Genomic DNA, 14,728 nt, shown 5'->3' with positions numbered 1-14,728 from the left:
GTTCGAAATTCTTGGATTGGGAAGGCCCCCTGGAGAAGGGATAGGCTACTCACTCCACTATTCTTGGGCTTCCCTTGTGGCTCAGATGATAAAATGCAGGAGAGCTGGATTCAACCTCTGGGTCAGGAAAATCCCCTGGAGAAGGGAATGGATACCTACTTCAATTTTCTTGCCTGGAGAATTCCATGGACAGAGGAGCCTGGTGGGCTCAAAGAGTCAGACGTGATTGAGCGACTTGCACTTTCACCTACTCACTCAAGTATGTATTCCTCAGTTTCTGTTTTGAATTCTTCTCTTGTCTAAATTTGATCCATTGACAAAGCTTGTCCTCTCTTGGACTGTGCTTTGACCTCAGTAGGAGTAACACTCAAGCCATTATCTTCAACCCTGACCTTCACATAGCTGTGGCCAGAACTTTCCAAATGCCTGCTGGACAGCTCCCCTCGTCTGTGCTGCTGACACCGCCAACACCCTTCTGAACACTCTTCTTTCTTTCTGTTGGCTCTGTTTCTTTTATTGGTGTTAGTATTCTAATCTAGAATGAGACTCTCAAGCCCCCCACCCCCTTCCCCAGCCTTGAATTTTACAGTCAGTTGCTAAGACATTCAAAATATTTCTTTCATCAGTGTCCTCTTTTCTGATGCTGCCAGAGTCCAGGCACTTTTGACATACTACTTAGACTCACAACCTAGTCTCTTAGCTGATCTCCTTACTAATAGTTTCCCACTGTACTAGTTAATTCTGTACGTGCCTCCAGATACTCGCACTGAAATACACCTCCCTTTCCTATATGTTAGTAACTCTTTGTGACTCCCATTACCTAGGTCTGAGGACCAACATTTCAATCTCTGTATTTCCGAAAATCTTTTCTAGGCTCACCTCCGACTGCCACCATCCTCAGGTCAAACTGAACTGTCCCTTGTGCCTCATTTATTTTCATTCGGTTTCCTGCCTCCACATTTTTGGCCATGCTGTTCTTTCATCTTAAGATGCTCTAACCTCCTGCTGTTTCCATGTCAAGTTTCAACCTTCAAAGCTGGGTGTAAACACCACATTCAAATTTTCTCTGAAGCCTCTGGATAGGTACAAGAAGCTTTTTTAAGATTTCAGTATGTATATTGCAAACTCCAGGGGACAGCAGAGGACAGATGAGCCTGGCATGCTGCAGTCCATGGGGTCAAAAAGAGTCAGACACGGCTTAGCCACTGAATAACAACAAATGTGTACTCAGGCAGCCTGTTCTTTTAAAGGCAGTTCCAGTTGTGACTGCATTCTTCTTACTTTTACCAAAGGTCCTTATCCTTAGCTTTCTGGAGCCACACAAAATAAATCTTTTTCTGGGTTGACTGACAGCCTGTACATTTGTGGTGACAGCTGACGTGTCTTATGTTTTCTCTATGAAGGTAACATATTCACTTTTCTATCTCTTCTTTATGTGACCTGGTTAAACTTGTTTTTAGGGCTGCTATGTTTCTGGAAGCATTCAAGTTTAGGAAAGTCCGTTTATCTACAAAACAGTTGAAGGATGAAAATGGTTGTTTATGAATTTAAATTTTTGATCACTTGCTCATGATCCCACTGGCCATTGGTGTCATCTTTATTCAGATGAAATTAGAAGGTGGGAAATTTAAGGCATTTAGAGAGATCTGCCTTTGGAAGGACCCACTGTTACCTCAGAGCTGAACATTTTCTTTCTGTGACCCATTACGCTGAGCATAATGAATGAATACATGAATAAACACTGAAAGGAAAGAAAGAAGAAAACTCATTTTAAATTTTGCATACAATTAGAAATTAGCCCCTCAGTAAAATTATTTGTCTTTGCAGATTAATTCGATAAGAGGTAAAGAACCTAACATGCTGTGTGTTTGTGTCTCTGTGTGTGTGTGTGTGTGTGTAATAAGTGAATTTAGAGACCAAAGATGTAGCTTTTACATAGAGCTATAGAGATTACTTTGAGTAAAAATAGCTTGCCTTTATCCAGGTCTTCTACATGCCAGGCATCATTTTACATATTCATCTTACACATTTTTGACTAATTTAATCCTCCAAGCCTTATGAGAAAACATTATTATGACCCTTATTTTACAGCTAAGGGAATTAGGGCCAGAGGTTAAGTATCTTGCCCAAGGTTGTACATCTTGTCAGTGGAGGGATCTGGTCCTGAATCTATTAACCACAATGTACCTTCTCAATATTAGTATTTTAAAATATGCTATTCTGCACTGGATTTTAAGACATTCTAGAGGAAGGAAGTTTGAGAAATGTTAAAAAAAAAAAAAGACTAGTCAAGGATAACGGGACTTGATCTGTTAAAACACAGAGTTGGAAGAATGATAAGATTTCCTTACTTTTTAAAGGAAATATCTGGAACCAAACAAAAAGGCTTCGAGAAAATAATGACCACTTATCACTTGTGGACTCAGGGAGGCTGGGGAGCCATTAGGGGCTGAATAAACACTAATTCCAGGATTCGATCCCTTTAGCACAGGTAGCAAGATGATGGGGGGTGGGTAGGTGTGCATAGGGTGGCAGGCCTCCTGTGGATACGCCAGGCTGCAGGCAGTGGTGGATGCATGAACAGAGGGGCATCTGGAGAATTCTCATGGATATGTACATGTCACATCTGCTGTGAAATGGGATTTAGAATAAAGCCTCTGACATATTTCAAGCCAGAGAATGTAATCCTTTAATAACAACTATTTATTCCTCCACTGTGCTCCAGACACTGTTTTAGATGTTAGAGATGGCTGTGAATAAAACAGTAAGATCCTTTTAGTCTTGAGCCACACAAATAATGGAACCTATTTTCAAAGCAAGTTAAAGCAATTTATGTCTTTCCATCAGCTTTGTGTAGAGCTCCAGTGTTGTGTTCACTCTAGTCTGTCTTATCCTGTGGGTCTCTCTTTTCTCTTTCCCTTTTTTCTCCATCACTGTGTCACAGGTTGGATCAGAGTCTTTGTGGATAGATAGATAGACCTTGGTGGAATTTTGATTTAGCCACAACTCAGCTGTTTAACCAAAATCAAGCTATGTAAACCTTCAGAGCCTCAGTTGCCTCATTTTTAAACAATGGAAACAAGCCTATATCACAGGATTGCTGCTGGAGAGTAACTAAATAATGCAGTAACATAAGTGGTAATCACAATTATTATTCTTTTATCTCTACTAATATTTTTGGTGCATTTTGAGACAGTCTCTTTATTCTTGAAAAATCCTCTTCTGTGCAGTTATTTATGAATTATATTATTTTCACGGCCTGATCCAAGTAGGAAATTCAAACAACAACAACTCATTGACTTTATAGTAATTTGGGTATTTCCCATATAGACAAAACTCTGGGTTTTGACACATCAGTTCAGTTCAGTTCAGTTGCTCAGTTTTGTCTGACTCTTTGTGACCCCATGAATCACAGCATGCCAGGCCTCCCTGTCCATCACCAACTCCTGGAGTTCACTTAAATTCATGTCCATAGAGTCGGTGATGCCATCCAGCCATCTCATCCTCCGTCGTCCCCTTCTCCTCCTGCCCCCACTCTCTCCCAGCATCAGAGTCTTTTCCGATGAGTCAGCTCTTCGCATGAGGTGGCCAAACTGGAGTTTCAGCTTCAGCATTGTTCCCTCCAAAGAAATCCCAGGGCTGATCTCCTTCAGAATGGACTGGTTGGATCTCCTTGCAGTCCAAGGGACTCTCAAGAGTCTTCTCCAACACCACAGTTCAAAAGCGTCAATTTTTTGGCCCTCAGCTTTCTTCACAGTCCAACTCTCACATCCATACATGACCACTGGAAAAACCATAGCCTTGACTAGTTGGACCTTTGTTGGCAAAGTAATGTCTCTGCTTTTCAATATGCTATCTAGGTTGGTAATAACTTTCCTTCCAAGGAGTAAATGCCTTTTAATTTCCTGGCTGCGGTCACCATCTGCAGTGATTTTGGAGCCCCTCAAAATAAAGCCTGATACTGTTTTCACTGTTTCCCCATGTATTTGCCATGAAGTGATGGGACCAGATGCCATCATCTTTGTTTTCTGAATGTTGAGCTTTAGGCCAACTTTTTCACTCTCCTCTTTCACTTTCATCAAGAGGCTCTTTAATGCCATTCTCCCAGTTCATCCCAGCATCTCCCTCTCCCTCTGAGTCCATGTCAATGTATGGCAAAACCAATACAGTATTGTAAAGTAAAATTAAGTAAAAATAAAAATTAAAATATAAATAAATAAAATAAAGTTAACACTAACAAATGTAAAAAAAAAAAAAAAAAAGAGGCTCTTTAGTTCCTCTTCACTTTCTGCCATAAGGGTGGTGTCATCTGCATATCTGAGGTTATCGATATTTATCCCGGTAATCATGATTCCAGCTTGTGCTTCTTCCAGTCCAGCGTTTCTCATGAGGTACTCTGCATAGAAGTTAAATAAGCAGGGTGACAATATAGCTTTGATGTACTCTTTTTTCTATTTGGAACCAGTCTGTTATTCCATGTCCAGTTCTGTTGCTTCCTGACTTGCATATAGGTTTCTCAAGAGGCAGGTCAGGTGGTCTAGTATTCCCATCTCTTGAATTTTCCACGGTTTATTGTGATCCACACAGTCAAAGGCTTTGACAAAATCAATAAAGCAGAAATAGATGTTTTTTTGGAACTCTCTTGCTTTTTCGATGATCCAGTGGATGTTGGCAATTTGATCTCTGGTTTCTCTGCCTATTCTAAAACCAGCTTGAACATCTGGAAGTTCACGGTTCAGGTATTGCTGAAGCCTGGCTTGGAGAATTTTGAAGATTAGTTTACTAGCATGTGAAATGAGTGCAATTGTGTGGTAGATTGAGCATTCTTTGGCATTGCCTTTCTTTGGGATTGGAACAAACATTGACCTTTTCCAGTCCTGTGGCCACTGCTGAGTTTTCCAAACTTGCTGGCATATTGAGTGTAGCACTTTCACAGCATCATCTTTCAGGATTTGAAATAGCTCCCCTGGGATTCCATCACCTCCACTAGCTTTGTTCTTAGTGATGCTTTCTAAGGCCCATTTGACTTCCTATTCCAGGATGTCTTGCTGTGCGTGAGTGATCACACCATTGTGATTATCTGGGTCATGAAGATCTTTTTTGTACAGTTCTTCTGTGTATTCTTGCCACCTCTTCTTAATATCTTCTGCTTCTGTTAGGTCCATACTATTTCTGTCCTTGAGCCCATCTTTGCATGAAATGTTCCCTTGGTATCTCTAATTTTCTTGAAGAGATCTCTAGTCTTTCCCATTCTGTTGTTTTCCTCTATTTCTTTCCATTGATGGCTGAGGAAGGCTTTCTTTTCTCTCCTTGCTATTCTTTGGAACTCTGCATTCAGATGCTTATATCTTTCCTTCTTTGCTTTTTGCTTCTCTTCTTTTCACAGCTGTTTGTAAGGCCTCCTCAGACAGCCATTTTGTTCTTTTGCATTTCTTTTCCACGGGGATGGTCTTGATCCCTGTCGCCTGTACAATGTCACGAACCTCAGTCCATAGTTCATCAGACACTCTGTCTATCAGATCTAGGCCCTTAAATCTATTTCTCACTTCCACTGTATAATCATAAGGGATTTGATTTAGGTCATACCTGAATGGTCTAGTGGTTTTCCCTACTTTCTTCAGTTTAAGTCTGAACTTGGTTATAAGGAGTTCATGATCTGAACCACAGTCAGCTCCCGGTCTTGTTTTTGTTGACTGTATAGAGCTTCTCCATCTTTGGCTGCAAAGAATATAATCAATCTGATTTCAGTGTTGACCATCTGGTGATGTCCATGTGTAGAGTCTTCTCTTGTGTTGTTGGAAGAGGGTGTTTGCTATGACCAGTGCGTTCTCTGGCAAAACACATACTGGAAGACAATTCAACATTGATATTGATGATGCAAAAATATTTAAGTGCTGAATTTTTCACATAGACACAAAATTAGTAACATCAACTGGGAATATATCCCAAAGGAGTTTTAAGATGGAAATTACTGACTTTCAAATTAGAAGTAGTAGCACATATAAACACATTTAAAGACTGTGGCAAAGGGAAAAGCAATAGCGATTATGCTATCATGATTTAGAGATGTTTGGTCATACTAAGATACCTATGTCAACATAACTATTGTTGTGCTTTTTTTAAAGCAACATTTAAGTGCTTCCTATGTGTCTGATCTTTTAAAAATAGAATTTCTATTCTTCATTATTACCAAGTAAGACAAATGCAGGTAGAACAAAGACTCAGCAAGATGAGTTTGCCCATTAGAGAACTCCAAAGGTCAATGTCTCAGTAGATGTTTCGGTGCAGGCTGCTAATGGCAAGTAGATCCTGTTCGCATATGTTAAGTCAATTTAAATCAGTAAATAATTGAGCATTGCTCCATGAAATAATCTGCATAAAGACTCGAAAAGATTATGTCTAAGTCATTTTTCCTGATCTCCCCAAGGAGACTAATTTCAGACACATTCTCTGTGTGGGGAGTTACAGGAACAATCAAGTAGGACTGAGCGTCAAAATGATAGAGCAGTGATTTTCTACAACATTGGTAAACCAAGTATAAATAATCCTTGAGCCGCATCTGGCCTCCTTCCTGTTTATATAAATAAAAAGTTTTTTTTCTGGAATATAGTCACACCCATTTGTTTCTGTGTTTTCTGTGGCAGATTGCCTGCTGCAGATTGAGTTCAATAGTTGTGATTAAATTTTCAGTTTAGAGAAAAATATCCTTCAGTTTAGAGAAAAATCTTTCAGTTTAGAGAAAAGTATTTGTTGACTCCTGCTCTAGGATTCCAGAAAGAGACTTTGCTATGTAATGGAGTGATCAAAGAAAGCTTCAGTCAAAGAAGTGGGAACGTTTTAGAGCTGAGAGATGAATAGTCTAAGTAAAGTGAGGTCCATAGCTCTTAACTCTGCCTCTTAAGATTCAGTTACTTGTAATGTCTTCCTTTTTCTGTAGTGCCCCTTCTTAGTACCATATGAATTCCAGGTATTTATTGTCTGGCGTCTTCAATGTAGCAATAAAATGCTTGAATGTGTTTTCCTAGAGCTATGGCCTCTTTCACGGAGAAGGCAATGGGACCCCACTCCAGTACTCTTGCCTGGAAAATCCCATGGACGGAGGAGCCTGGTGGGCTGCAGTCCATGGGGTCGTGAAGAGTCAGAAACGACTGAGCGACTTCACTTTCACTTTTCACTTTCATGCATTGGCGAAGGAAATGGCAACCCACTCCAGTGTCCTTGCCTGGAGAATCCCAGGGACAGTGGAGCCTGGTGGGCTGCCATCTATGGGGTCGAACAGTGTCAGACACGACTGAAGCGACTTAGCAGCATGGCCTCTTTCAGAAGAAAAACAATCAGTGTACCAGTTTCTTTTTCTGAACTTAAAAAGTGGCAGATACTGCAGGAATATTTGCATTATCACTAATGGATATGAGAGCATAATAAGTAGATAGGAAAAGGTGAACAATTCAAAAGAAACCTCAGGGGATATAAGACAATGTAAGCCCATCCCCCATGGACCATATTAGCATCTCTCTGGAGAGTCATCTGGCCACTGTGCCCTGGGGAGAACATTAATTACACACAGCTTGGCCTACTGCTGGAGGATTTAGTAATGTCAGATCTCAAGCTCATCTAAAAATTGTTTCCTTTTTTTTATTGTTAATTTTCTTAGTAATGTGGTAATTTAAAGAAAAAACACTTCAATGAGGAAGCATGCAAAATTTATTGTTTTAAATTTATTTTTACCAATAACAGTTTTATTACTCTATTACCCTTTGTGGGCCCATTATCTACATTTGTTTTCAACCATTTCAAAAAAGGCTGTATACACTTATATAGCTGTATTACCAATTAAAAAATCTCATTCTAAATGCTTAGAAACCTAATTATTACTGTTCATTGGGATACTTCAGTATCAATGATCAAAATTAATATGCATATTTGATCTGTAACTTTCATTTAAGAGTAAATGTTCCCTCCAACTTTTTCAGGATATCAGTTCAGTTCAGTTCATCACTCAGTCGTGTCCGACTCTTTGCGACCCCATGAATCGCAGCACACCAGGCCTCCCTGTCCATCACCATCTCCTGGAGTTCACTCAAACTCACGTCCATCAGGTTGGTGATGCCATCCAGCCATCTCATCGTCTGTCGTCCCCTTTTCCTCCTGCCCCCAATCCCTCCCAGCATCAGAGTCTTTTCCAATGAGTCAACTCTTCACGAGGTAGCCAAAGTACTGGAGTTTCAGCTTTAGCATCATTCCTTCCAAAGAACACCCAGGGCTGATCTCCTTTAGAATGGACTGGTTGGATCTAATCAGTTTTAAATCAGGCTTCTCCAGTGGCTCTACAATAAAGAATCTGCTTGCTAATGAAGGAGACAGAGGAGACACAGTTTCGATCCCAGGGTTGGGAAGATCCCCTGGAGAAGAAAATAGCAACCCACTCCAGTATTCTTGCCTGGGAAATCCCGTGGACAGAGGAGCCTGGCAGGCTACAGTCCGTGGGGTCACAGCACTATTTTAAATTATTTCACATTTTATTAAACATCTTGTTTTACTAGTTTTTGTCTTAAAGCGGTACTACTAACATCTCCTCAGCTATACAGTGAGATACTGAGTTGTGGCCTATAAAATCTCAATTGAAAGATGTAATTGTTTGGTCTTCTCTTGGCATTCAAATGATTTACATACTTAGATTTTTGGAATTTGAAAAGAAAAAAGAGAAGACACATATTCAGAGATACAGCTGCAGGGGCTTACATATATCACCTCATATAATCCAGAAAGTCATTATCTGACAACATCAACAGCCCTGTTACATGGGTATCCTGTATCGTTTTCACTAATTTAGGAAGAAATGAAGCATCTGATGTGTCAGGTGGGTTAGCTCTATTTCCAAAATCCACAAAGCTCTATTTCCAAAATCCATATTTCCTCCTCTGTTCCATGTAATCATCCCAGGTAGAAGTAGAAATAGACTCCTCCCTCTCTGCACACACATTTTATAGAAAAGGGAAATTGTGGGGAAGGTAATAGAGAAACACTTAGAATTCTGTCCTTCTTGAATGTGCTGCTTTTTTAAAAGAGTCCTGCTTTTAAATATGAAAATCACACCTGTAAGTCTTTCACACAAAACAAACCAAAAATTAAGAGGACAAGAGAAATGTTGGCAAAATTCTATTTTGTCTCTCTTCCATATTGTCTTAGTCCATTTGGGTTGTTGTGACAAAATATCATAGACTGGGTAGCTTATAAACAGCACATTTATTTCTCAGGGTTCTAGAAGCTGGAAGTCAGAGATCAGGGTGCCAGTGTGGTTGGGTGAGGGTCTGCTTCTGGGTTTCAGACTTTCAGTTGTGTCCTGGCACTGTGGAAGGAATTCTGGAGCCCTGTGAGGTCTGTATCTGTGTGCTAAGAGGCTTCAGTCATGTCCAGCTCTTTGCAACTCCATGGACGGTGGCCTGCCAGGCTCCTCTGTCCATGTGATTCTCCAGGCAAGAATACTGGAGTGGGTTGCTGTGCCTTCCTCCAGGAGATCTTCCAGGGATTGAACCTGCTTCCCTTATGTCTCCTGCAGGTGGGTTCTTTACCACTAGTGCCACCTGCGAAGCCCTGTGAGGGTATATATCAGAGTACTAATTCCATTTATGAGGGTTCCATCCTCATGACCTAACCACCTCAAAAAGGCCCTACCTCCTGAAATGATCACATTGGGCATAAAATTTGATCATGAGTTTGGAGGGCCACAAGCATTCAGACCGTAGCACGCATGAATAATCCTTCTTTCAAAAATGTCAGCTCTGTGAACTGTGCATGTTGGGATGGATGCTAGTACCAAGAAATTGAGTAGACATGGATAACACTATTTAATTAAGGCTATGTTTAAATAAATTGGGATCTGAATATTGTTCTAACCTTTTTGTTTTTGAGTACTTGATTATGCTTTTTAAAATAGGTACATTCAGTTCCAATTATACCTTAATAAGAAAACTATTCAAGTCACATTTAAAAAAAAATCTTAGTAATAATTGGTTCATTTAAGTACCATAACTTCATTATACTTGAAATTCATTGCAAGAATTCATCTTATACAGAGTCCATTTCAAAAAGACTGAGGAAGTTTCCCACTATAAGCAATTTAGCTCTTTACATAGCCTTGTTATAGGAACAGGAGCATTCAACTGTAGCATGTTGAAGACGGTGCTGTAATGAAATTCCATCATCATTGTTTTAAAATGTATTTCTTTCATAGAAGAACAACTTCAAAATACATAATTGAGGTACTACATGTTTTAAAATGTGAGACAGTTGAATTGAATGCTATGTCTTGTTTATCCACTTACACACAATATGAATGGGACTTTTCTTTGCCATTGACAATAGAATATAATTTGTGCATTGCAATTTAAATGTCCCTTCCTTGACCCACAAAAGATATCCAATCAAGGAAGGCTGGGAAAATTATAAGGTATTATTACCACGTACTTAGGACTTTTCTGCTGGTTCAGACAGTAAAGAATCCGCCTGCAATGCAGGAGACCTGGGTTCGGTCCCTGGGTTAGGACGTTCCCCTGGAGGAGGGCCCTGAAACCCACTCCAGTATTCTAGACTGGAGAATCCCTATGGACAGAGGAGCCTGGCAAGCTACAGTCGATGGGGTCGCAAAGAGTCGGATAGAATTGAGCAACTAAGCACATATACATACCACCTACTGAATAGTATTTTTTAGCACAGAGTTGATGGGGAAAAAAGGAAATGCTCCCTTGTTAACGGAACACTTGTATGAATAGTCTAGGGACCTCCTGGGTGGCACAGTGGTAAAGAATCTGCCTGCCAGTGTAGGAGATGCAAGAGACACAGGAGATGCAGGTTCCTTCCCTGGGTCAGAAGATCCTCTGGACTAGGAAATGGTAACCCACTCCAGTATTCCTGCCTGGAAGATTTCATGGGCAGGGGAGCCTGGTTGGCTATCATCCTTGGAGTCAAAAGAGTTGGCCACAACTGAGAGACTGAGAACACACACACACAGATTCAAGTTGAAAACATATAGGATTATGATCAATAATCCTATTAAGGAGTATCAATTAATTCTGAAAACAAATATGATATCCCAAAATAATGTATTGGGGTGAGAAAACTTTCTACAAGGGCTGTTTTGATTCCTGAAATGGACCATCCATCTTTTGTAATCAAGTAATTAATGATAGCAAAGAAAGTGGTTCTGATATGTTCTTTATGTTATTAAAAGGCATCAGGATAATATAAGGTAGTTGAAGTGCCATGATATTTTTAAATTGAAGTATAGTTGACTTACAGTATTGTTAGTTTCAGCTATATAGCAAAGTGATTCAGTTTTATATGTATATATATGTATACATATATGTATATGTATATATATAGATTCTTTGTCAGATTCTTTCTATTATAGGTTATTACAACATATTAAATATAGTTCCCTGTGCTGTACAGTAGGTCCTTGTTGTTTATCTTTTTTATATATAGTAGTGTATATTTATTAATCTCAAACTCATAATTAACCCCCCCTTTCTCCTTTGGTAATCATAAATTTATTTTCTATGTATGTAAGTCTGTTTTTGTTTGTAGGTTCATTTGTATAACTTTTCAAGATTCCGCATATAAGTGATATCATGTATTTGTCTTTCTCTTACTTCACTTAGTATGATAATCTCTAGGCTCACTTTTTAACTTTATTTCAACAGAGAATCGAAGTTTGTTTAAAAAAAAAAAGTGTGTATTATTTGCCTATGCAGACATCCCCTTTATACATTCCTGGGAATTCTCTCAAATTCCTAGAAATCTGAAAATAAAAACACATGTAACTCGTAATTGTTTTAGTTTTACAGCTTGATTTTTGTTTCCAGTATATTAGTGACCACTACTAAAAACTTTTATTTTCCTTCACTTGACACTGACTTTTACCTTTTTCTTTTTTTTCACATTTTCTTGTAGGAGTAGTTTCCTGATAGGACTGAAAATGGGTATGTGGAGAGAAGTGTGTGCCAAGATTGGCAGACATTCAGATGCTGCATTTATTGCCTTTGTGAAACTAGTACACCATGTAGTCACACAGTTGTGCCAATAGTAATAATACCAGCAAAATGACCAGGCATTTGTATCTTTGGTGACTGTTCCAGTTCTCATAGTGTCATGGATGCTGTTGCCGTTACTCCAGAAATCCATCTTTGGCATGTTGCTGAATGGGTAGTGTCCTAAGCAACATGAAGACATTTATGCTCCTGGCATTTATGTTATATATGGCATTTATATATATATACATTTATGCTCAGCATGTGGAATCCTCCCAGACTCATGTCCCCTGCATTGGCAGGTAGATTATTACCCACTACTCCACCAGGGAAGTCGTCATTCATCATTATTAATGTACTCATAAAACACCACTTGGCTTTGGACAAATTATAGTCCAAATTACAGTCTGTTTGGGTAACGCCTAAGTTCAGAATTTTCCAAACTTGATTATAGATGCTGTTTTTGAAAACAATTTCACTTGATGGAGCACCACTGAGGAAACAGTGCCTGGAGGAAAAACCTCTGTGTTTAATTAAACAAAATAGAATTTTGCAAATATTATTTATAAAGTCTGACATGTGCCTGAAGAGTAACTGAATTTGGATTTCATTTCCATAGTTCAAACATGTGATATATTCTAAGGTATTTTGCAATGCATAACAAAGTAGGTAGCCACTGTCTCTTTCCATAATAAAATTCAAAACATCAGGGTCATATGGATTACTAAAATTTTTATGTTGATATAATCATAATAAAAGCAAAATGATGTGGGGAGTTAATTTTTGAGACCTGTGGTCTGGCCTAATCTACTCAAAATATTGTAAATATAACTTCCATTATTAGAGAACTAAATGAACACATCTCATGTGAGGTCATTATGGTTATTTTGTTTATTATTCATAGACTAACTTTGATTTCCTAAACATTGAAGTTTTTAATCATTAGGAAAACATTTATTTTACTGACATTTTGTCCTCTTATTTATATGAATTGCCACATTATACATAGAGGCATTCTAAAATTTTGAACTCCTTTGATAAAACTTCTTAATTACTAAACTATAGCTTTATTTTACTATTGTTAACTGACTGACCACATTTTATGTAATTGTGTGGGTTTTATGTGTTTTTCTTTTTTTTTTTTTTTTGGTGGGAGGCAAAGACATTTTCTGTGTATTGCAAAAATATTAAGGAAAAAATATTGGAACCATTCCCTGACATCTGTAACCTAAAATTATCTTTCCTTTTACAGCTGTATAGCATTTATAGCTTGTGGCCATATCACTAAGTTGTATAATTATCAATACAATTTATATGCTTATCTGCTATACTTCATAGATTTCCTTAAACAGGCAACTCAGCATCCCTAGATCATTTTTCTCATCATATTCTAAAGCTTTATTGTTTATACCTCATACTCAAACATTTGTTAAACCACATGGCTGACCAATATAGATTTCTGTGTTATTATAGATTTAAAAATATAGATGCTTAGTATTTTTTTGCTAGTTGTGTTGCCAAATAAGCTCATTCCATACTTTCTAGCATGATTGAGACCAATGAAGTTAAAAATATGGTTGTACTCAGTAATGCGGCTAATACACAATGGGATATTACTCAGCTATAAAAGGAATGAATTTGAGTTGGTTCTAATGAGGTGGATGAACCTAGAGCCTTTTATACAAATCGAAGTAAGTCAGAAAGGGAAAGACAGATATTATGTATTAACACTTATATATATGGAATCTAGAAAGATGGTACTGATGAACCTATCTACAGGTCAGCAGTGGAGATGCAGACATAGAGAACAGACTTTTGAACACAGCTGGGGAGAGAGAAGCTGGGATGATTTCAGAGAATAGCATTGAAACATATGCATTACCATATGTAAAGTAGATAGCCAGTGGAAATTTGCTTTATGACACAGGGAACCCAAAGCCAGTGCTCTGTGACCACCAAGAGAGGTGGAATCGGGAGGGAGATGGGAGGGAGATTTTAGAGGGAGGGGACATTGTATACCTATGGCTGATTCATTTTGGTGTATGGCAGAAACCATCACAGTATTGTAAAATAATTATCCTCCAATTAAAAATAAAAAAAAAATAATAAGGAGGCTAAAAGATGAGTAAAAGTCACCTGCATTCAAGGTCCAGAACAAATTTCCTAAATGTTGACTAATGTTTGGAAGTCTACTAATCAGCACACTAGACTTTCCTTCCACATTTCCCGTACCCTTCAAGACAATGAAAATAAAGATCATGCAAAAGCTAATTCTTTTAAAGTAGAATGTTCCCCTCCAAGTCCAAAATGCATGGAAGTTAACAGTACTAATTGTTCAGTAATGACACTCTTACTGTGTGTGATCTCTAACAACATGCGCATATTGAGGTCAAGAACGTCTAAAGAGAAAAGGTTGTGTCTTTTGACCGTTGACATCATCATTCCCCATCTTCCTACCTACATTTCACTTTTTCCTTGGTTTTGTGGGAATCGCCTATCTATCATTAAATTCTGGTGCAAAAAGTGATGTCTTTGACTTAGAAATACAGTTTTACTTGGATATTGGCTGTGTTTTCTATGCAGAATTTTTTTCCAATATAATTTTGTGATTTATATATATATTTTTACCTGTACCTATATGTTCCCATTTACAACACCTGATTATAAAGAAAATTTTCTGGTAAATTTTATTTTATAAT

At 38.4% G+C, this 14,728-nt stretch overlaps 1 protein-coding gene across 2 annotated transcripts in view; it reads left to right on the top strand.

Moving 5' to 3' along the window:
- The window catches only part of SLC16A7 (solute carrier family 16 member 7), a 205,370-nt gene that overhangs the window by 5,973 nt on the left and 184,669 nt on the right, over positions 1–14,728 (top strand). The window contains exon 2 of one of the 2 annotated variants that reach the window (XM_060414099.1): positions 7,974–8,099. The exons of the other annotated variant lie outside the window; for it this stretch is intronic. The gene's annotated coding sequence lies outside the window, so the exon portion shown is untranslated. The remainder of the gene's footprint in view (positions 1–7,973; positions 8,100–14,728) is intronic. 2 annotated transcript variants of the gene reach the window in all.

This window comes from Ovis aries, chromosome 3 (genome assembly GCF_016772045.2).
Source record: "Ovis aries strain OAR_USU_Benz2616 breed Rambouillet chromosome 3, ARS-UI_Ramb_v3.0, whole genome shotgun sequence".
NCBI classification, from domain to species: Eukaryota; Metazoa; Chordata; class Mammalia; order Artiodactyla; family Bovidae; genus Ovis; species Ovis aries.
This window is presented reverse-complemented; position numbering and strand designations above follow the sequence as displayed.